This window comes from Bos indicus x Bos taurus, chromosome 21 (genome assembly GCF_003369695.1).
Source record: "Bos indicus x Bos taurus breed Angus x Brahman F1 hybrid chromosome 21, Bos_hybrid_MaternalHap_v2.0, whole genome shotgun sequence".
Classification (NCBI taxonomy): Eukaryota; Metazoa; Chordata; class Mammalia; order Artiodactyla; family Bovidae; genus Bos; species Bos indicus x Bos taurus.
The window spans coordinates 49,244,635-49,267,350 of NC_040096.1; the positions used below are offsets into that span (position 1 = coordinate 49,244,635).

General features: G+C 39.0%; 1 long non-coding RNA gene across 4 annotated transcripts in view; it reads left to right on the plus strand.

The window, feature by feature from the left end:
• The first annotated feature begins 8 nt into the window (after positions 1–8).
• Positions 9–22,716, plus strand: part of LOC113879632 — a 77,981-nt gene continuing 55,273 nt past the window's right edge. For all 4 annotated transcript variants that reach the window (XR_003507399.1, XR_003507398.1, XR_003507400.1 and 1 more), the window contains exons 1-4: positions 9–191; positions 11,413–11,489; positions 13,242–13,369; positions 13,547–13,638. This is a non-coding gene — a long non-coding RNA (uncharacterized LOC113879632). The remainder of the gene's footprint in view (positions 192–11,412; positions 11,490–13,241; positions 13,370–13,546; positions 13,639–22,716) is intronic.

The following is a 22,716-nucleotide window of genomic DNA, read 5'->3' on the forward strand; positions in this document are numbered from 1 at the left end:
GGAAAGAGAGACGAGGCACGTGATTCCTGACGCACGTAGGCCGGTGGGGCGGGGCGGGAAGCGCTGGCGGTGCCGGCAGATGGGCGCCCTCTCCCGTCTTTCAGAGACCACTCAGTCCAGTCAAGTTTGCAAGTCGGTTATCTTGGGGGCTCTGGCGGTCGAAGTGGCGTTAACTCGCGTTGGTGCGAGAGGTCGCGACGCTTTTCATTATACGCTTCTCTCTTTCTGGGCTGAGGGCTCAGAGCCAGAGTGCTGGCTTGTGTCTTTCCTAGCCGTCTCGCCTGCCCCGAGTGTTGTGGAGAGTTTCTGAGAGAGAGCCCCTGAGAAGGGGAGCGGGCGCTTTCGCGGGCTCACTCGGAGGGGCTGGGTAGGGAGAGGAGCCGCGCGGGCCGGGGCGGCGGCGAAGCCGGACCGAGGTCGTCAGTGGACGCCGCCACCCCTCGGTCGGACCTCGAAGTGGACCTGCGCGCACACCTGGTGTGCGGGGAAGGAATGAGGACAGCGCCACCCTTTGGATTTAGAGAGACAGGCGAAAACAAGGCAAATGAGTTAGATCTGCTGGTTGATAATCGGCGTCTTCTCTGGTCTCCGAGGGAGGAGGCTCCGCGTTCCCTGTTTTGAGGCCCTAGGTGTAAAGAAGCTGGTTGTTACGGTGAAGGTTTTCTTTAGCTTGGCTGCCCTCGCTTGAGAGAGGGATTTTCGAAAGAGTGTCCGTTAACTTCACCACATCTTGAAAAGTAGTAAACTGGTTGTACAGGGCAGTGAAGTCAGAAGGGAATAGGTAATTTTATGTAACAATTGAGGATTGCATTAGTGGGCTGCCGCTTCAGAGCCTTAACTATGATCTTGAAACAGCCTAGTTCTCTTGTAATTAACTTCACGAAACTGTTCTACAAGATATTTTTAGCTCTTTGAGGGCAAAATTCTCCATTCGTCATGCTTTGATGCCTTTTGGTGTCTTGTTGCCTGTGATACTGAGTTGTTACCTCTGAGTTACGTGTCTTTCGGTAGCTGTAAAAACAACAAAAAACCAACAACAAAAAAATGCGTTCCTTCGTGGTAGATCACGTCTCTGAACCTCTTGTCTGCAAGAGATTTTTCTATGTAATTCTTCTTATAATTATGAATGAATTAATGAGCAGTAATGGAAACAGCAATGAATTAGGAAGTTGAGACTTGGATTTGAATTTTTTATTTTTTAAATTCATTGAAATATTTTGAAGTGGACCATGGGTATCTGAATCTCCCACTTGTAAGTACTTCAATATGTATTTCTGAAAACATAATAGTATATTACAAAAATAGTGTTATCACACTTAAGATAACTTCTGTTATCTTCAAGTTTATCTAGTTATCTCCCTAATATTCTTTATAGCCATCTTGTCCAAACCAGGATCCAGTTAAGGACCATATTTGTTTTTGTTTATATTTCAAAATCTCAATCTAGTCACCCCTACTTTTTTTTTTTTTTTCTCTGATTAGCTAAGAGGAGGCATATTGTCCTGGAGAATATCTTCCCTTCTGTAATTGTTTGACTACTTTCTCTTGGTGTTTAGCTTATAACTCTAGTACCTGAAGTTCTAATAAACCTGGACATTTAATGCTAATGGCTTGATTAGGTTGGTGAAGTCTCCATAAAGCAAAGTAATCTGTGAGGTATGATGTTTTCTGTAAATGTTCAACTTTGCCTTCAACCATTCACTTAATGGCCTTAATAATAATTGATAATTCTTGCCTGAATCATAATTTTATTATAGGCTTCAAAATGATAATTTGTGTTTTTTTTTTAATTCCATCTACATTTATTAATTTGCATTCTTCCTCTCTATTGGAGAAGCTTTCTGTCATAAACTGGCAGCATTTCATTACCCTGAAATACAGCTTTTATCAGAAAGTCAGAAAAAATGTTTAGTTATTTTTCTTTTATTACCAGTTTTGAAAGTTATATGGCCTCAAAGAGTGACAAATGAGTTTTTCTAGCTTTTTAAAAATTTTTCTAAACATCACATTCTTAGGATTTTTATGTTTTAAACATTCTTTTAGGTTCTCAAATTTTAATACTTCTAGAACTCCTCACAAAGAAATCTATGCAACTGTTATTGTAATTTTAAACAATTCCATGGCATTTTATTTTTTGCAGGAGGCTGAGGCTGAATTTTAGTCTTTTTTACTTTTGTCAGGATTACTGGATAACATTTAAACAAGTTATTTAACCCTTTGGGGCCTCACTTTCTTCATTTGTATAAGTTCTGGCAAGGTTCCCTGCAGCTCTAATGTTCTCTGACTTTAAAAAAGAAAACATCCTATTTTATTGAGGTATATTTTTCATATATAATTCATTCAAGTATACACATTAATAATTTATTTTATCAAGTGGTACAACCAACACTATAAATCAGTTTTAGAACATTTTCATCTCTTTAATAAGATTCCACATGCCCATTTACAGCTAATCCCTACTTCTACCTCCAGGCAACCATGAATGTACCTTCCTTTTCTGTAAATTTTACTTTTCTGAACATTTGATATGAATGGACTCATACAGTATATGATCTCTTATGTCTGTCTTCTTTGACTTAGCATAATGTTTTTGATCTTGTGTCATTAATTCCTTTTATTATTGCTAAATAGAATTTCATTTTATTTATGGTTTACTCATTTACCAGTTGATTAACATTATTTGTTTATTTATGGCCACTCTTAGTTCCATGATCAGGGATTGAATCCCAGCACTGGTAGTGAAAGCACCAAATCCTAACCACTGGACCCCCAGGGAATTCTCTGATGAACATTTAGGTTTCTAGTTTTTGGCTGTTTTGAATACCATTTCTTTAAATATTCGTTTGCACGTCTTTTGTGGACATATGGTCTTGTTTTTCTTGAGTAGATACCTAGAAGTGAAAATGATAGGTTGTATGATAGTTCTATGTATAACTTTTGGAGAAACTTAGAGCTGTTTTTATAGTGACTATCATTTTCCAGTCCTAACAGCTATGTATGAGGGTTCCCAGTCTCTGATTCTTTGATGATCTGGAGATATTCTCTGATTGATCTGAGAATGATATTTTTCCTTATTCTTAGTGTTTTATTGGCAACAAACTACCCTCTCGTTGTTGTTGTTTTGTCCTACTGTTTTGCTTCCCCATGGCCTGTAAGCCCAGCAGACTCCTCTGTGTATGAGAGTCCTCAGGCAAGAATACTGGAATGGGTTTTCCTCCAAGGTATCTTCCTGACCCAGGGATTAAAACTGCATCTTCTGCATTCGCAGGCAGATACCTGCCTTAGATACCACTAATAATTTTTAATTATTAGGGATAGTTCCTAAAGGAAATAAAAATACAGATAGTCTCCAAAGTAGGTGATTCTGCTTATGATTTTTTAATTTCACAGTGATGTGAAACCGTGATGTGCATTCAGTAGAAACCTACGTTTGATTTTCTCCAGGCTTGTCATATATGGTATGATACTCTTTCGTGATGCTGGACAGTGGCAGTGAGCCACATATCCCAGTTGCACCACAATATTGAGGGTAAACAACCAAATACCCTAAAAAAATTATGTTTTTCACTTTTAGAACAATGTACAATCAATCACATGAGATATTAAACACTTTATTATAAAATAGGCTTGTGTCAGATGATTAGCCAACTAAATATAAGTGTTCTGAGCATGTTTAAGGTAGCCTAGGCTAAGCTGTGATATTTGGTAGGTTCAGTTCAGTTCAGTCGCTCATTCGTGTCCGACTCCTTGTGACCCCATGAATTGCCCTGTCCATCATCAACTCCCGGAGTTCACCCAGACTCACGTCCATCGAGTCAGTGATGCCATCCAGCCATCTCATCCTCTGTCGTCCCCTTCTCCTCCTGCCCCCAATCCCTCCCAGATCAGAGTCTTTTCCAATGAGTCAACTCTTCGCATGAGGCGGCCAAAGTACTGCAGTTTCAGCTTTAGCACCATTCCTTCCAAAGAACACCCAGGGCTGATCTCCTTTAGAATGGACTGGCTGGATCTCCTTGCAGTCCAGGGGACTCTCAAGAGTCTTCTCCAACACCACAGTTCAAAACCATTAATTCTTTGGCACTCAGCTTTCTTCACAGTCCAACTCTCACATCCATACATGACTACTAGAAAAACCATAGCCTTGACTAGACGGACCTTTGTTGGCAAAGTAATGTTTCTGCTTTTCAATATGCTATCTACGTTGGTCTTAACTTTTCTTTGAAGGAGTAAGCGTCTTTTAATTTCATGGCTGCAGTCACCATCTGCAGTGATTTTGGATCCCAAAAAAATAAAGTCTGAGACTATTTCCACTGTTTCCCCATCTATTTCCCATGAAGTGATGGGACCAGATGCCATGATCTTCGTTTTCTGAATGTTGAGCTTTAAGCCAACTTTTTCACTCTCCACTTTCACTTTCATCAAGAGGCTTTTGAGTTCCTCTTCACTTTCTGCCATAAGGGTGGTGTCATCTGCATATCTGAGGTTATTGATGTTTCTCCCAAGTATATTAAATTGTTTTTGACTTATGGTATTTTTGACTTATGATGGATTTATTGGAACAGAACCCCATTATAAGTCAAGGAGGACCTCTGTATCAATCTGCTATAAAATAAAATGCTGCTTCTTAGTGTTGTTTTTAAATTTTTAGTTTCATTTAATATGAAAATAATTTAATTTTCATATTAAATGAACGATGGTAGGAATACTATTATTAATAACATTGAGCTAAGACATGAATTAATAAGATATGATTACGCTCAGTTACGATTGAAAAACAGTGTATTTCAGGGACTTCCCTGGTAGTCCCGTTCAAGGGGTGCTGGTTGGGGAGCTAATACTTCACATGCCTTGTGGCCAAAAACCCAAAACATTAAATAAAAAGAAACTATTGTAACATGTTCAATAAAGACTGGTCCACGTCTTTAAAAATGGTCCACATAAAAAATTCTTTAAAAAAGTACATTTCAATAATGGTGTACAATTTATTTTATTAAGCCAGAATCTTTAATATTAATCCATTAAGCATGTATTGAGTATGTATGTTCTTAACATGTAAAATGACTTAGGTTGTTTCTCTTGACATTTACTATACTACATAAACTATAAATTATTTTGGGGAAACTATTTTTGAGAAAGTAACAAATTGACTTCTTTAAAGGACAGAATGAAATCACATTTTGTGAAGTTTTAATGTCGGAATGTGTAATGTTGGATGTATAATTCAAAGTGTGGGAGGAAGTACTGACGTTATGAAGACCATAAGTACTCAGTAGTACTAAGCTTCTGGTTCCAAAAGTGACACATTGTCTCTATGGCAACTCCTCATGCTTATTTGGATTTGAAACCCAGGCAACAAATAATGGATAAGAGTATAGCATCAAGATGGATATGGACCCTGGTGGGGTGGTATGTGTGCCTGCTGATGGTCAAGTGTTTGTCCTGTTTCTCTTGTTATGTTTATTATGATTGATTTTTTTGTAGAGATACCTTAATTCTTGTTAATGTGTTTTTCTGGAGAAAAACATTCAATGTTCTTATGTTCTTCCTTTTCTAACATGCTAAAGTTAATGCTTTTTCCAATTTGGTTATTAGGATATTAAATATATTTTCCCTCTGGCTTTCTCTGCATTGCCAAACAGTAGTTATAAAAATATACTGAATCATTTGAAATTTCAATACAGAAAAAATCTGTGACAAAAATTTTATGTTAATTACATTATGAAAAGATGTTCAAGGCTACCAGTAAACATGCAAGTTGCCTAAATTCAAACATTTTTTGAAAGAATTTTTTTTTTTTTTTCTGAGCAGGGTGTGAGTTTCAGACACTGCTGGCTGGTAGAGATGATGTAACTTCCTTCTAGTTATCTATTAGCTGCATCCATAAGTTTACTTAGAGGCACAGGAGCCTCCTGGGAGATTAGAACTGATAATTTGATTCTTCCTCTCCACCCTTGCCTGAGGGATTGGGATGGTTCCTAGAGAGGTTGTATTACAGGAAAAAGAGACAAAGAACTGAAGGACACTTCTTTAGGGTAGGAAAAGTCTGCACTGCTAAGCTGGATGCAGGACAAAGGACCAAGTCTTTTTTTTTTTTCCTGTTAATAGTTGCACCGTGTTGTTGATGTCAGAACTGATCTTAACCAAGCCACTCACAAGTTGGTTGTGCAAGTTTGTGAAGTGGAAGATCTATATCAATGGAGAGATTGATAGCTCATATCCTAAAGGCTTATATCCACCTGCAATGCAGGAAACTCCAGTTCTATTCACGGGTCGGGAAGATTCCCCTGGGGAAGGGGTAGGCTACCCATTCCAGTGTTCTTGGGCTTCCCTGGTGGCTCAGATGGTAAAGAATACACCTGCAATGTGGGAGACCTGGGTTTGATCCCTCGGTTGGGAAGATTCCCTGAAGGAGGGCATGGCGACCCACTCCAGTATTCTTGCTGGGGGAATCCCCATGGACAGAGGAGCTTGGTGGGCTACTCTGTAGCAAAGAGTCTGACATGACTGAGTGACCAAGTACAGCACATCCTAATGGAGTCAGGAGCAACAGGGGAAGAATTGGGTTCTCAGCAACATAATAGGTAGTGGGGAGGACTGTGGCTTACCAGAGGATGCTTTTCCCAATGGGAAACTGGGCTCTGTGTTTCCAAGTTTACTAATTTATCAGGAGAAACTAAAATTCTAACTTTTTAAAAGATGAAATGTCTTGATTTTCAGCTTTCACATAAAAAATATTCTGTAGGGCAAACATAACCAGATTCAAGCAAAACCAGAAATCTGGCAGGATGCCGGATTACAACTTCTTAACCAAAGAACTTTCATGTGTGTGGGCTGGAGCCACTTTGTGTTCCAAGAGCAGGGCCTGCTAGCTAATTCCTGTGTTTCAGTTCCACTCCTTCAACTATTTTATATATATGTATTTTCATTCATTCCTTTCAGAGTTTAAAGAAAAAAGAAAAAGAGGTTTAACTTGAATGTCTTATTTTTATAGCATTACTATTTTCTTGCCTTTAATTCAAGAGATTGAATGTTTCTATAGGTACCTTTTGTAGTTAAAAGCTGAATATTGCTATCTTTAATGCAAGTTGATACCTTGACTTCTAGTCAACATCAGTAATTGACTGATTTTAATTATCTTGGTTCGAATTGTACAGCTTATATTGTGTATGGGCAGTATCCCACAGTTACTCCAAGGGTGCTGTCTCTAAGTAGTCATTTTAATTGGGTTCCTTTAGTTTCTTTACTAGTTTATGTAATGCGGGGATTTTTTTTTTTTTCATTTTCTTTTTTTAGAGATACTTTAGGGAGTTTTGAGGACATCCATACGCATACATTAGAACACACCTGAGCCTCCCCGGAACTAGATGGGGAACTAAAAACAGTAATTAATTGTTCCATGGAAGTGGAAGTGAAAGTCGCTCAGTCGTGTCCAACTCTTTGCGACCCTATGGACTATACAGTCCATGCAATTCTCCTGGCCAGAATACTGGAGTGGATAGCCTTTCCCTTCTCTAGGGGATCCTCCCAACCCAGGGAATCGAATTCAGGTCTCCCACATTGTGGGCGGATTCTTTACCAGCTGAGCCACAAGGGAAGCCCAGTTGTTCCGTAGTCTCTCCTTTTCAGCAGGCGTCCTTTGCTCTTTTCTTTTGCATAGGGCCCAGCTGCTGGCCCTGACTAGTTTACATGGTCTTCTAGTTCAAGTATCTACTTTCATTTGCAAGTTTATTCTTTGTCTCCAGTTGAAGTTCGTGTGAAGATCTCACTGGATTATTCTGGAAGATATGCCACAAAAAAGTTGATCATATTCCTCTTGATTGGCTTACTTTAAGGTGAAGTGTCCTGCCCTAGTCCATTTAGCTGAGTTAAGGAGGATGTAGTAATGTGCGGAGTGCTTTAGGCAGAGGGATGTGGGGATTTGGGTGAAGAGAGGAAGGAACTTTGTTCAGAACAGAATGTGGGCCAGCATCTATCTGCTCATCTGCTCGATACCATGGCTCAGTAATAACCTTTGATCCAGAGATGCCTGGAACTCTGTATTGAACAAAATTGGTCTAAGCTGTCAACAGATCTTTTAAATAGTTGTTGAAAAGTGTTTGGACAGTCTTTTTGCCTTTCCTTACTGCTTGAATATCCAGCAGACTTCCAGGTTATATGAGTTGAGTAGCTACGAGACTCTGCCATGAAGAAATACATTCTTAATGTTCAATTACGGCAAGATTCTCAATGTAATATCTAACCTTTGGAAAAATCTGTTAAGCTTTTTAATTGCTGAAAAGGTGAAATGAAGTAAATATTTTCATGTAGTAAACTTTAATTGAAGTGTTGCTTTGCTCTAAGATAAAGAAGTTTCACTTGATTTGCTAACTCTGATCAGTTTTGGAGGGTGAGGAGTACTGTATTGAGATGAATTTTGGAATTTGAGATTGTTCCCTTGTGTTACTGGGCAGAGTGCCATGTTTGATTTGTGATGTCCGCCATGGATGGAAAGAATTGTTGACCTGAATGACCTGTGTTTTATTTGTAGTTTGGGTTAATTATTGTTTAAATAATCTATTAGTGTTGGTTTTCTATCTTCCTTTTGTTGTACCTATATACTTTTTGGTGGGTAGTATTCATATCAATTCTCTATATTGTGAGTAACAGCAGATCACTTAAGTCTTTAAGTTTTATAAGTAAATTTTTCCATATTAAGAATTCTTTATGGCAAAAGTGATGTTAAGTAAATTTCTAAGTATTAAATTTATTAGCCCCTAACTGCATTCTCTAGGAATGTGAACTACTTCTGCATTTGTACTGAATATAAAGGGGAGACTCATACTTTTGTACCACAATGAAAGTATAAGTTTCCTTTCACTTACACAGTTTTTTCCATGGTATTCAGTTTATATATAGGAATATTCTCTCATCTCTGAAGTCTAGCATTTAAGGGAGAAGTTTCTAGTAGAAATTCGTTACTTTTTTTCTTAGAGTAATACGTGAACATGTCAACAAAAAAATGTAGTACAACAGTACTTTTGATGTAAAGCAACAGTATTCCTTGCCACTAGTTGTTAGGCCTACCCCCATAAACAAACATTTGAACTAATTTATTGTTTGTTCTTCAGGAAACTTTAAATTATTATGCTTTTACCTACACTCCTTGGTTGATTAAACACCATCTATTTCCTCCACTTTATAAAAGATGAAGATTTAGTTCAGTTACTTCCTTTTCCCTCTCCCAATTCCTACCAGTGTTTGGTAGTTAATTGTAATTTTAAGTTTTTTTCGTGTGTGTGTGTATATACACACATACAGTTACATATATATTTATTGAGGTAACATTGACTTATTATAATATGTTGTAATATTGGCTTATAATATGTGTACAGCATAATAAATTGACAACTTTATGCACAGCAAAGTGCTCACTACCAAAAAGTCTAGTTTCCATCCATCACCGTACACCCTCTTTATCCATTTGTTTTCTCCCCAATCCCCTTTTCCTCTGGTAACCAGCAATCTGTTCTCTGTATCCATGTGTGTGTGTGTGTTCTGTTTATTTTTAAAAATATTCCACATGTGGGTGAAATCATACAGTATTTGTCTTTTTCTCTTTGGCTCGTTCATTTGGCATAATACCTTCAGGTTCCCTCCATGTTGTACCAGATTGCAAAATTTAATCTTTAATGTCTTGGTTCTTATATTAATCATCTTTGACTGCACAGTAGTCACAATCTTTGTGTGCAGGAGAGTGAATTGTGACAGATTAGGTAACTGTTCAGCAGATATTTACTTCTTGGCCAGAAGAACTTGGGAAGAAGTGACTGCACCAGTTCTGAGCCTAGGCTTTAGGAGCTGTTAAATGTTTCCACTTGCCACTCTGGGAGTTGCCAATCTTTGCATAATAAAACAGGTTCCAGGCATCTGCTGGCCACTGTATAGCCCTAGATAGAAACACATGGGAAAGATGTCAACTTGATCTACAGCCTGAAACAGAACTGCCCCAATTGACTTAAGTAATTTATTTCTCGAAGTGAGAAATACATGCTTATTTTTGTATGTTATTGATATTTTGTGTTTGCTTATTTTGCCTGAAAAGGTGATTAATTTAAAAATGGGTACCTCAGAGTGGGGTGCAGCTATAACAGAAACTTCAATTACATACCATTGGCTTTGAAACTGGTTGGTGGTTAGCAAGGAAGCCACTACAGGAGGCTGGGAAAATGGTGAATTGTGTTACGTAGTAGCAAAACTTTTGATAAACTGTTGTCTGTGGTATCATGGAAGGCAGTTTAACTAATGAAGTTGCAGTTTTGGACAAGGAAATTTGTTGGCGGAAAGTTGAAAGCACGTGCTAGTTGCTGTTGGCCACACAGGGTAAGGTACTACAAGAATAGTTCAAGCTACCACATCTGACCTCTTGGTGATAATCATTCATGTCCCTCCCATTCCAGTGACCTAGTTCTTTGTCCTAATATGCATGTGTGATGGAACATGCCAGCTGTCAGGCTCTCCTTTAGTGTGGGTGGATAGAAAGCCGACTGTTAGGATGCTGATATTCCAAATGCCACAAAGAGGAAGGCCTGCCTCTGGGTTACTAAAACCGAAGCTTAATTTTTCTGTTGATGTTTTCCCCTTCCTCCTTTTCCTATTTCCTTTTTAAAAAAGAGGCTATCGTTAGTAAGTGTGCTATTTGCCGAAACCAGTAAACCTGAAAATTCAATGGCTTAACAAAAAAGCATTTTAGTTTTTTGCTTCTTTAGTCGTCCAATGAGGGTCTTCTCAGCAGGCAACTTTCCTTCCTGTGATTTAGTGTACTGAATTTCTTTTGTGATTCTGCTATCCTTAAAATTCCTTGTGGTTCTCTGTCTCCTAGAGGAAGGGAAGGAGAGAATGGAGAAGACACTTCATTGCCTGGCAGGGAAATGACCCATTACTTCTATTTCATTCCATTGGCTAAAACTAGTCATATGGTAGTACCTAGGTACAAGAGGGCTCTGAGAAGGGGTGGGTGGTTTGGCTAAGCAGTTCCTTCTTGGAGACAACTCTATCTTATAGAAGGAGGTGTGTTAATTTAGGTTGATAGTTGAACATCTTTGCCACAAAGGAGAGTTATCTTCTTGTTATTTTTGGTTAGGGATAAATATTAGGCTTCCATGTATGCTTTGTGAGTAGAGGTGGAAGAGGAAGATAAATGTGGAGTATTTGACTGGGTACAGTTTTTCTATATTCAGGTATTCTGGTTGTCTCTGTCCTTAGCTACTCCCTTCTTTAATGACCCTTTGAGACAGCTCCTCGGGTATCCCTGAGCCTAGAATCCCTCTGGGGTTCCAGGGGGCAGGTCAGCTTTCATCTCAGTTGCAGCTTCCTCCTATTGTAGTCTGTTCTGTTTAATTTGTTAATACACTCCTGTCTGTTTTTGTCTTTCAGAAATTCGTTGCTGGCCAAATCTCTTGCTGGCCAATGATCAACTCTTTCCAAGCTGAGTTTTCTTTACTGTTATACAGGTGAAGTATCTGTACATTGTTTTTTATTTTAAATTTTAGAAGTCAGGTGTAGTAAATATAGAATATTTTCAATTAGTACCTCTAACAGAATTTCAAGTATTTTTTAACACCTGCTACTTAATGAAGATGCTTTCCATCCATCATCTACTGAGCACTTTTCCAGGCTCTGGAGGACATGAAAAAAGGTCTAATATATAACACTGTAAGTGTAAAGTCCCTCCTCAGCCGGGCCACTCCCAGCTTACTTTTTCAAAGACACTGATTCTATCATGGTACTTCTTTAGAAATATTTGGGACTTTTTCCTCACTTATCTTTCCCTCTGTAAGCCCTACCTGGCTCTTAGTTCCCTCTCTCGCAGTACATGCCCCTCAAGTAAGAGCGATTCAGTTCATTGTGTCAGCAACATGCCATGTCATTTCTCACATCTGTGCCTTTGTACATACATGTAGTGTCCACTTTCCAGAGTTACTGTCCCTTTCATATCTGAGTCCTGCTTAAACAAATGATGAATTCAAGTTTCAGTTTTTTTCCAAATAAATGAATATTCATTAATTTAAACCCTGAGTTGTTTAGATATATGCTGTTCAAAGGGCATTCTGTAAATTCTTTTCCCATTTAGGTTATTGCAGAATATTGAGCAGAATAATCGAATCACCTTGCTAAACACCTGCAATTAACGCAGCATTGTTAGTCAACTATGCTCCAGTACAAAATAAAAATTTAAAAACAAAATGAAAAAACCCAAAGTGCAGTCTGCAGACTGATAGCAGTGTGTGGACTATTACCACTGTGCTGAAATATAAGTACAGAAATTAAGAATAAGCTTTAGAAACTTTTATAGGAATTTGACAGAGAAATTATATGCCTGTCAAATTTATAATAAAATTTGGTTTCTATTTGACATGTTTAAAAAATTCTGGTAATTCATTTAAATTTCATTTTATAAAAGGCTCAGTCCACAAAGGATTAGAAAAAATTTTTAAATGGCATTTTACCACAGATAGTTCAAGAAGCATTTATTGGGGCTACCTTAGTGGCTCAGTGGTAAAGAATCCACCTGCCAATGTAGGAGATTGTTTCAATCCCTGGTCCTGCAAGATCACACATGTGGCAGAGCAGCTAAGCCCATGAGTCACAACTATTGAGCCATATGCTGCCACTGCTGAAGCCTGTGCTTAGAGCCTATGCTAGTGCACTGCAAGTGGAGAGTAGCCCCCATTTGCCACAAGTAGAGAGAAAAAAAAGAAACATTTATTTTAGGCATCTTGTGGGATATTAGTTCCCTACCAGGGACTGAACCCAGGTCATAGCGGTGAAAGTGCTGTGGACCACCAGGGAATTTCCAAGAAGCACTAATTTAGACTGCAAAGATTATGAGTATTTAGCGATGAAGAGATTAGAAGAGGATTTCACAAAGGGCACAAAGGAGATGAGATCTCTTTTTGAAAGGTGACTGAGATTCAGATGGTTGTAAAGCTCTGTGGCATTTCTAGCAGGAATAACGAGGTTTTGGATTACAAATGAAGAGAGTTGTGCTATTAATAATATGATCTGTGGTGACGAAGGAGAAAAAGGGTCCTAGCAGAGTATATGAGACTAGTTTATAGTTTTAATCACACAGAATCCTAAGGTGGTAAGTTTGGAACTCACAGCTTCAGTAAGGGAATTTGTACTTATTCTTTTGGTGGAAATTGCTGCATCTGAAGAGAAGCCTTAGCATCTTACTTGACTCTGCTCTGATTATATTTCAGGACTATCATGAAGATGCATTGAAAGTTACACACACTGGAGGAGTGTGATATCCCTTTCAGTTGGTAATCTTCCTGTCGTGAAAGTTGCTTGCCAGCTTTACTTTTGAATGAACACAGTAAACACCAAGGTGAAAATATCAATGAAAAAAATCTACTCTCCATACTATGTATATTTCCCTGTATGTTCTGAACCTGCTTATAGCCACCTACCACAGTAGTCTGTAGTTTCTGTTTGCCAAACTATTAAAAGTCTTAGTTACAATCATATTTTTTTTTCTACTGTTCTATCTTGACTTTCCCTTCAGCTCTTCTCAGGATTGAGATATGGAAAGATCCTTCTGTCCTTTACCACACAGTTCCTTTGTCAGGAATTCCAGGATTTCCTCCAAGTTTGCAAGTATGTATTTGACTTAATTCCTTAATTTCAACACTGACTGTTTCATTTTATGTTTTCCTACTTTTGTAATTAGGTTGACTCAAATAATAAATAAAGATTTTATTTATTTTTTACTTGAAATATAGTTGACATCAATATTATCTTAGTTTTAAGTGAAAACAGTGATTTGACATTTATATACATTATGGGCTTCCCCAGTGGCTCACATGGTAAAGAATCTGCCTGCAATGCAGGAGACACAGGTTTGATCCCTGGGTAGGGAAGATCCCCTGGAGAAGGAAATGTCAACCCACTCCAGCATTCTTGCGTGGAAAATTCCAAGGACAGAGTAGCCTGGCAGGCTACAGTCTTTGGGGTCGCAAAGAGACACACATGACTGAGCGACTAACACACACATACATTATGAATTGATTACAACTGTAAGTTTTTTAACCAAATGTCACCATACATATTTATTACAGTATTATCAACTGTGTTGCTTGTGGTGAACATTACGTCTTGGTTACTCATTTGTTCAGTAGCTGGAGGTTTGTATTTCTGAATCCCCTTTACCTATTTTACCCAGCCCCCACCCAGTTCCCCTCTGGTGTGCACCAGTTTGTTATCTGTGTCTCTGACTCTGTTTCTCTTTTGATTTCCTTTGTCTTGTTTTGTAGAGTCCGTATATAAGTGAAATTGCATGGTATTTGTGATTTCTCTGACTTATTTTACTTAGCATAATACTCTGTAAATCCATCCTTCTTGTGCAGGTTTGTCTTCCCAGTTCTAGTGCCACAAGCTAGGAAGCCTGACAAGGGGCTCAGACGCCTTACTCTCTAGGGTTAATGTCTGCGGTTGTGATACCCCTCCTAGTTGTGGGTTGCTGCACTAGGGTGAGGGTTCTGTGCCCCTCGTACCCATTTTCTTTTATATCTTTAATTGTAGAAAATGTATTCTGCTAGTCTTTAAGTCATTTTCAGAGATAGTTATTCTGTATGTAGTTCTATGTGTGTGTCCGTTGGAGAAGATGAGCTTGGGATTTTCCTACTCTGTCCACCATCTTGATCTTCTAGATCCAATCTGATAAAAATTATTTTCAATTAAAAAAACTTGTTTTTATCTTGTTCTCTATTTTCCTTTGTCAGTTTTATCTTGGATCACAGCTTTTCTTCTTACTGAATTACAGTGATAGGAATTCAGAGACATGGAATTAAAAAGAATATTGATATAATCATTGCTTCTGGAGAATTAGCATTACAGTACATATATGAGCTGAATTAGTTTTTTTTTGTTTTGTAGTAAAATATACATAACAAATTCAGACTTAAATTGAAGAAAGTGGGGAAAACCACTAGACCATTCAGCTATGACCTAAATCAAATCCCTTATTATTATACAGTGGAAGTGAGAAGTAGATTTAAGGGACTAGGTCTGATAGACAGAGTGCCTGATGAACTATGGACGGAGGTTTGTGACGTTATACAGGAGACAGGGATCAAGACCATCCCCAAGAAAAAGAAATGCAAAAAAGCAAAATGGCTGTCTGAGGAGGTCTTACAAATAGCTGTGAAAAGAAAAGAAGGAAAAAGCAAAGGTGGAAAGGAAAGATATACCCATTTGAATGCAGAGTTCCAAAGGATAGCAAGGAGAGAGAAGAAAGCCTTCCACAGCGATCAATGCAAAGAAATAGAGGAAAACAGTAGAATGGGAGAGACGAGAGATCTCTTCAAGAAGATTAGAGATACCAAGGGAACATTTCATGCAAAGATGAGCTCGATAAAGGACAGAAATGGTATGGACCTAACAGAAGCAGAAGATATTAAGAAGAGGTGGCAAGAATACACAGAAGAACTGTACAAAAAAGATCTTCACGACCCAGATAATCAAGATGGTGTGATCTCTCACCTAGAGCCAGACATCCTGGAATGTGAAGTCAAGTGGGCCTTAGGAAGCATCGCTACAAACAAAGCTGGTGGAAGTGATGAAATTCCAGTTGAGCTCTTTCAAATCCTGAAAGATGATGCTGTGAAAGTGCTGCACTCAATATGCCAGCAAATTTGGAAAACTCATCAGTGGCCACAGGACTGGAAAAGGTCAGTTTTCATTCCAGTCCCAAAGAAAGGCAATGCCAAAGAATGTTCAAACTACTGCACAATTGCACTCATCTCACACGCTAGTAAAGTCATGCTCAAAATTCTCCAAGTCAGGCTTCAGCGATACATGAACCATGAATTTCCAGATGTTCAAGCTGGTTTTGGAAAGGCAGAGGAACCAGAGATCAAATTGCCAACATCCACTGGATCATGGAAAAAGCAAGAGAGTTCCAGAAAAACATCTATTTCTGCTTTATTGACTATGCCAAAGCCTTTGACTGTGTGGATCACAATCAACTGTGGAAAATTCTGAAAGAGATGGGAATACCAGACCACCTGACTTGCTTCCTGAGAAACCTGTATGCAGGTCAGGAAGCAACAGTTAGAACTGGACACGGAACAACAGGCTGGTTCCAAATAGGATAAGGAGTACGTCAAGGCTGTATATTGTCACCCTGCTTATTTAACTTCTATGCAGAGTACATCATGAGAAATGCTGTGCTGGAAGAAACACAAGCTGGAATCAAGATTGCCGGGAGAAATATCAATAACCTCAGATATGCAGATAACACCACCCTTATGGCAGAAAGTGAAGAGGAACTAAAAAGGCTCTTGATGAAAGTGAAAGAGGAGAGTGAAAAAATTGGCTTAAAGCTCACATTCAGAAAACAAAGATCATGGCATCTGGTCCCATCACTTATGGGAAATAGATGGGGAAACAGTGGAAACAGTGTCAGACTTTATTTTTGGGGGCTCCAAAATCACAACAGATGGTGACTGCAGCCATGAAATTAAAAGACGCTTACTCCTTGGAAGGAAAGTTATGACCAACCTAGACAGCATATTCAAAAGCAGAGACATTACTTTGTCAACAAAGATCCGTCTAGTCAAGGCTATGGTTTTTCCAGTGGTCATGTATGGATGTGAAAGTTGGACTGTGAAGAAAACTGAGTGCCGAAGAATTGATGCTTTTGAACTGTGGTGTTGGAGAAGACTCTTGAGAGTCCCTTGGACTGCAAGGAGATCTAACCAGTCCATCCTAAAGGAGATCAGTCTTGAGTGTTCATTGGAAGGACTGATGTTGAAGCTGAAACTCCAATACTTTGGCCACCTGATGCAAAGAGCTGACTCATTTGAAAAGACCGTGATGCTGGGAAAGATTAAAGGCAGGAGGAGAAGTGGACGACAGAGGATGAGATGGTTGGATGGCATCACCGACTCAATGGACATGAGTTTGGGTAAACTCCAGGAATTGGTGATGGACGGGGAGGCCTGGCATGCTGCAGTTCATGGAGTCACAAAGAGTGGGACACGACTGAGCGACTGAACTGAACCGAACTGATACATAAAAATTTATCATTAAGCATACAGTTCAGTGGCCTTAAGTGTATCCACATTGTTGTGTGACTGTTAACCACCATCCATCTCAGAACTTTTTCATTTTTCCAAACTAAAACTCTATACCCATTAAAAAATTCCTTATTTCCCCTCCCTACCCTAAACTAATTATTTTAATTTTACGTATTTTTGCATGTGTTTACTTGTTTTGCTTGCTGTTATTGTAAATGAATATATATTGAATACTACATATATGTATGGAACTGGCCAGATCAGGGTGAAGTTAACATTTATAAAGAAGGCTGAGCAATTTGCCATTAGGTGGTTTCCTGGGTGACAGAGACTTGTATCATATTCTTTATCTTACATCTGCACTCCAGTCCGTGAAATGTGAAGAAGTACATAAGCTATTTTTTGTTTCAGAGTTTACCAGCAAAATGCCTAATTTTACCAGTCTGACAGTTCAAAGCCAAGATTGAACTGAAATATTGCTTTGATTTCATCTGATATCTTGAGTACTTGAATGAACATATTGGCAAAATTGCTAAATGCAAAATGAATGGTAGCTTGATTATTTTTTTAAAGCCTGGAGAAATTTTTATATGTGTATATATATATATATTTTTTGAGGTGTCCTCTTTTTCTTTCTTTCTTTCTCTTTTTTCTTTGTTATGTTCAGTTGCACCTCTTCCTTCTCCTGCCCTGTAGGTTACCTATTTCTCATGGTTTTTACCTTTAGTCTTTTGCTTAGAAATCTCACTTTTTTCAGTTCACGGATATCTTTGTGAGAAAATAACTCCTAAGTCTATATAGTTGCCTCTTGAACAGTATGTGTTTGAACTGCGTGGATCCACTTATATGTCAAGTGTTTAATAATACTACACAATTTGTGACTGGTTGAATCTGCAGGTACAAAACTACAGATACCAAGGGCTGACTATAAAGTTGTACATGGGTTTTTGACTGGATGGAGGATTGGTACCCATAACTCTGTGTTGTTTAAGGGTCAAGCTAAGCTAAGTCACTTCAGTCGTGTCCGACTCTGTGCGACCCCATAGACAGCAGCCCACCAGGCTCCGCCGTCCCTGGGATTCTCCAGGCAAGAACACTGGAGTGGGTTGCCATTTCCTTCTCCAATGCGTGAAAGTGAAAAGTGAAAGTGAAGTCGCTCAGTCGTGTCCGACTCTTAGCGACCCCATGGACTGCAGCCCACCAGGCTCCTCCGTCCATGGGATTTTCCAGGCAAGAGTACTGGAGTGGGGTGCCGTTGCCTTCTCCGGAGTTGGGCACTACTTGCCACTAAACAACAACTGGACAGCATGGTGCTAGGTACTGCTGCTGCTGCTAAGTCGCTTCAGTCGTGTCCGACTCTGTGCGACCCCATAGACGGCAGCCCACCAGGCTCCCCCGTCCCTGGGATTCTCCAGGCAAGAACACTGGAGTGGGTTGCCATGTCCTTCTCCAATGCATGAAAGTGAAAAGTGAAAGTGAAGTTGATCAGTCTTGTCCGACCCTCAGCGACCCCATGGACTGGCAGCCTATCAGGCTCCTCTATACTGGAGTGGGTTGTACTGGAGTGGGTTGCCATTGCCTTCTGCAGTTTAAGGGTCAACTACATTCTTAACCCTAAGTCATAGTTCTAAATCTAGAACTGTCCTGAAATTTTCTCTTACATGATCTGGTATCACCTCAAACATATCTAATATTGGACTTAACATTTTTCCTGCCACTTTAATCCTCCTCTTTTCTCTCTCTCTTTTTTTTTTTTCCCAAAAATAGCACTGCTGTTTTTGTCATTACCTAAGTTTGACATTTAGCAGTGATTTGCTGCTTCTTTCTGAATTCAACTAGTCACCAAATCCTACCAACTGTTTCTATTATTATGATCATTGTTACATATGACCCTTTCCATTTTTATTGTACTCTAGCCAATATAGGGCCTAATCAGCTGATACCTAGGTTACTGCAGTTGTCCCCTACTGATAGAGTTTTTCTCTTGAGTCCCTTATACCACTTTTTTTCTGTAATTCTCACATAAAAGTTGTGAATGTCTATTTTGGATTATATTTAATTATGTCCCACTTCTCTTTTTCGTCTTTGTACTCCCCAGAAGCCTTGCAACAACTGAGCGACTGAACTGAACTGAAATGTTTTTAAGAATATGGTGTTCTAACTATAATTATGTATTTTGAACAGCAATGCCATGTTCTTTCATTCATTTAACAAATATTTATTGAGTGCTTATTATGTGCCAAGGATGTGTAGCTAAGGGTATAATAATCATTATAGCAATTAATAAACAAAAACTTATGACTCTGGTGGCTTATATTCCAGTGAGGTCATGCAATGACAAAGGAGCAAAATGCATAATGTCTTAGATGGTGATAACTGAAAAGGAGAAACAAGTAAATGAAGTGGGAAAACAGGGAGTATTGAGGGTGAAAGGTCCTAGGAAGGCCCTTCTGTAAAGGTGGCATATCAGTAAAGACTTGAAGAAAATGAGTGGGAAAGGCAGCAAATATCTGAGGAAAAGAGGTTTCCAAGCAAAGGGAGCAGCAAGTGCAAAGGACCTTGGATGCAAGCATGTCTGGCATGATTGAATATTAGGGAGGAGTAGAGTGAGCTGGAAGATGGGTAATATTAATATAAATCAAAGGTCTGTATTAGGAAGATAGGTATAGAGTGGAAAAATACAGATTGAGTGGGGCCTTGTAGGACACAATTAGGAGTGTGTGTTTTTTTTTTTTTTTCTTTGAATGAAATGTTTAGCCTTGGGAAGATTTTGAAGTTACAAGTTACACGATCCTTCTTGTTAATAGAATCATTCTGGCAACTATAATTGAAAAGAGAGAGGAAGCAGGGAGATCAGATAGGAGCTTTGACACAGATCTCAGTGAGATATCATAGAGGCTCAGACTTCGGTGATTGCAGTGGGAGTAGTGAGAGGTATTCTGGTTTGGGATATAGTTGAAATAGAACCAATAGAATTTTCTGGTGGGTTGGATGTGAAGAATGAGGGGAAATGGACAGTCAAGAATTATTTGAAGTTCTTTTGGCCTGAGCAGCTGAAGAATGGAGTTACGATTAACTGAGATAGAGGTGCATCTGAGAGGAGCAGGTTTGGTAGTAGGTTTGATAGGAGTTAAGCTTTGTACATGCTAAGTTTGTGATCCCAGCTTGACATCCAAGCAGAGCAAAACTGTCCAGGTGAGTATGAAAGTCAAAGTCAAAGTCACTCAGTCATGTCCAAATCTTTGCGACTCCATGGACTACAGTCCATGGTATTCTCCAGGCCAGAATACTGGAGTGGGTAGCCTTTCTCTTCTCCAAGGGATCTTCCCAACCCAGGGATTGAAGCCAGGTCTCCTGCAATGAAGGCAGATTCTTTACCAGACCCAGGTCTCCCACAGTGCAGGCGGATTCTTTATCAGCTGGGCCACAAGGGAAGCCCAGGAATACTTGAGTGGGTAACTTATCCCTTCTCCAGTGGATCTTCCTGACCCAGGAATTGAACCTGGGTCTCCTGAATTGCAGACAGATTCTTTACCAACTGAGCTATCAGGGAAGTCCTATTAGGCTGAAATTTAGGAAGCAGTTCTGGGAGTCATCAGAATTGAGATAGTGTTTAAAACTATGAGACTGAGTCATCTGAAAATGTAGTAACAAAAGATTAAACTTTTTGAAATACTCTGTATCTCTGCTTAGTACATACCTCGAAAGGCTCCAGGTTCTCGTGGCCTTTCACAGTTAGTCTTGTATAAATCTCTTTTGTCAGTCACACTGGATCCTGTCACCACAGAATGATCTATTTCTTTAACAAACACCAATTATTCTTTCATTTTGTGAAAGTCTGCATATTTATTCCACTCCCCCTTTATCTTGTCTGTGTTGTGAAGTTCATTATATTTTTATATGTGTCGTTTTTTCCCCTAATAAGCTAATGAAATCTGTAGCAGGAGTCATGATTTTTAATATTTTCTACAATGATCAGAAGCCCAGATCTCCTCCTCAGGGGATATCTTTGGAGAAAGCCTTTACAAACATTAGAAACCTGGGGGAAGCAAGGCTGTTTAGAAGCATCTGGACATTAATTTTGGTTCCTCTCATTACATAAAAATTTGTAACTGATTGTGATCCTCAGATATACACTGTTGATACTATGTATAAAATAGATAACTAATGAGAACCTACTGAGAGAGTCAAGTCCTAGGCAGGTTGGTAAGAAGTCTGGGGTCCCCGAGGAGGGGAGAGGGGCCTGGGGTTCTCAAGGAGGAGGTAGAGGTCTGGAATTCTCAGTGAGGAAGAAAGAACAATTCTTTGTTTTTTTTTCTCTACATTCCTTAGTCTTAGTCACATAAAATGTTTTTTTAAGCCTGGAATTGATGATTCACACAACAAACAACTCAGTTTAAACTGGGTACTAAGGGTAATACAACAACAATGTATTCTGCTTGAGGACAGTTTCCTGAAAACCTTCTGACTAATCTTGTTATTGTAAAATGTTTATTATGGGAGTGGGTCAGGTAGGATCTTTCTTTTGTTAAGTTCTAATCCTGTTATCCTAAAATATAAATTGTGGGAGTGGGTCTGGTAAAATTTTTACAACCTTGAGACATTCTTTTGATTTATCATAATAGCTAATTTTAAAAGTGTATGATTCCCTTGCTAAAGACTAGCGAGTGGGGCACTCTCCACCCGCCTCCACTGTCTAATGTCAGAAGGTTTCTCTGTCCTTTTTCACTGTAGTAAAACTCCTGCCACACAAGAGCCCTGAGTGGTCCACCCTGGTCTCTGGTCCTGAAGCTGAATCTTCTTCGGAGATCACAAATCCGACATCGTTCACTGTAAGCTATCACTACTACAGAGCACAGGGAGTTCTACTCAGTGTTCTTTGTTGACTTAAATGGGAAGGAAATCCAAAAAAGAGGAGATCCATGTATGTATAAAGCTGATTCACTTTGCTGTATAGCAGAAACTAATACAACATTGGAAAGCAATTATACTCCAATAAAAATTTTTTAAACAGTGACCTCATTAGCACTGAGTTTGGCTCAGGAACCAGCAGGAACCCAGATGTTTGTAATATCTTCCCATTAAAGGGCATAACTTGTTAGAGATTGTTTTGCACAAAGTGGTGATGTAAGCCCTAAGCATAAAAGAGAGTTGGAACCAAGAGAATTGAGCTGGCCAAATATCGCAAGACCCTACCTTGTCCTCTCACTGGTAGTGCCTGACTCTACAGGCCAACGGAAGGTCTGCTGAGATATGCTACATTTGTCCCTGCTTTTAGTGGTACCCTCACTGCTGAGATTTGAATCTTTGGCTAAGTAAGTCAGGAGGTAAATATAAACTGATTTTGTGTGTGTTCCCTCTAATTCATAGCTGATAGCTAACATTTACTTAGGGTTTACTGCTCTGAACCACTCACAGTTCTAATGCTCTATTTGTATTAACTCTCAATCTTCATAAGATCATATGAATTAGCTATTTTTAGTATATAGCTATTTTTAGGTAAGAAAATTGAAGAAAAGAAGACCAAGTAACTTTACTTAATAGCACTATTAATACTAAATGGAGGAATGGAATTTGATCCCAGGAAGTTTTGATCCAGAACTTTAATTTTTAACTGCTGAAATACTAAAAGCCAATTTTAATTATTTCTTTTTGT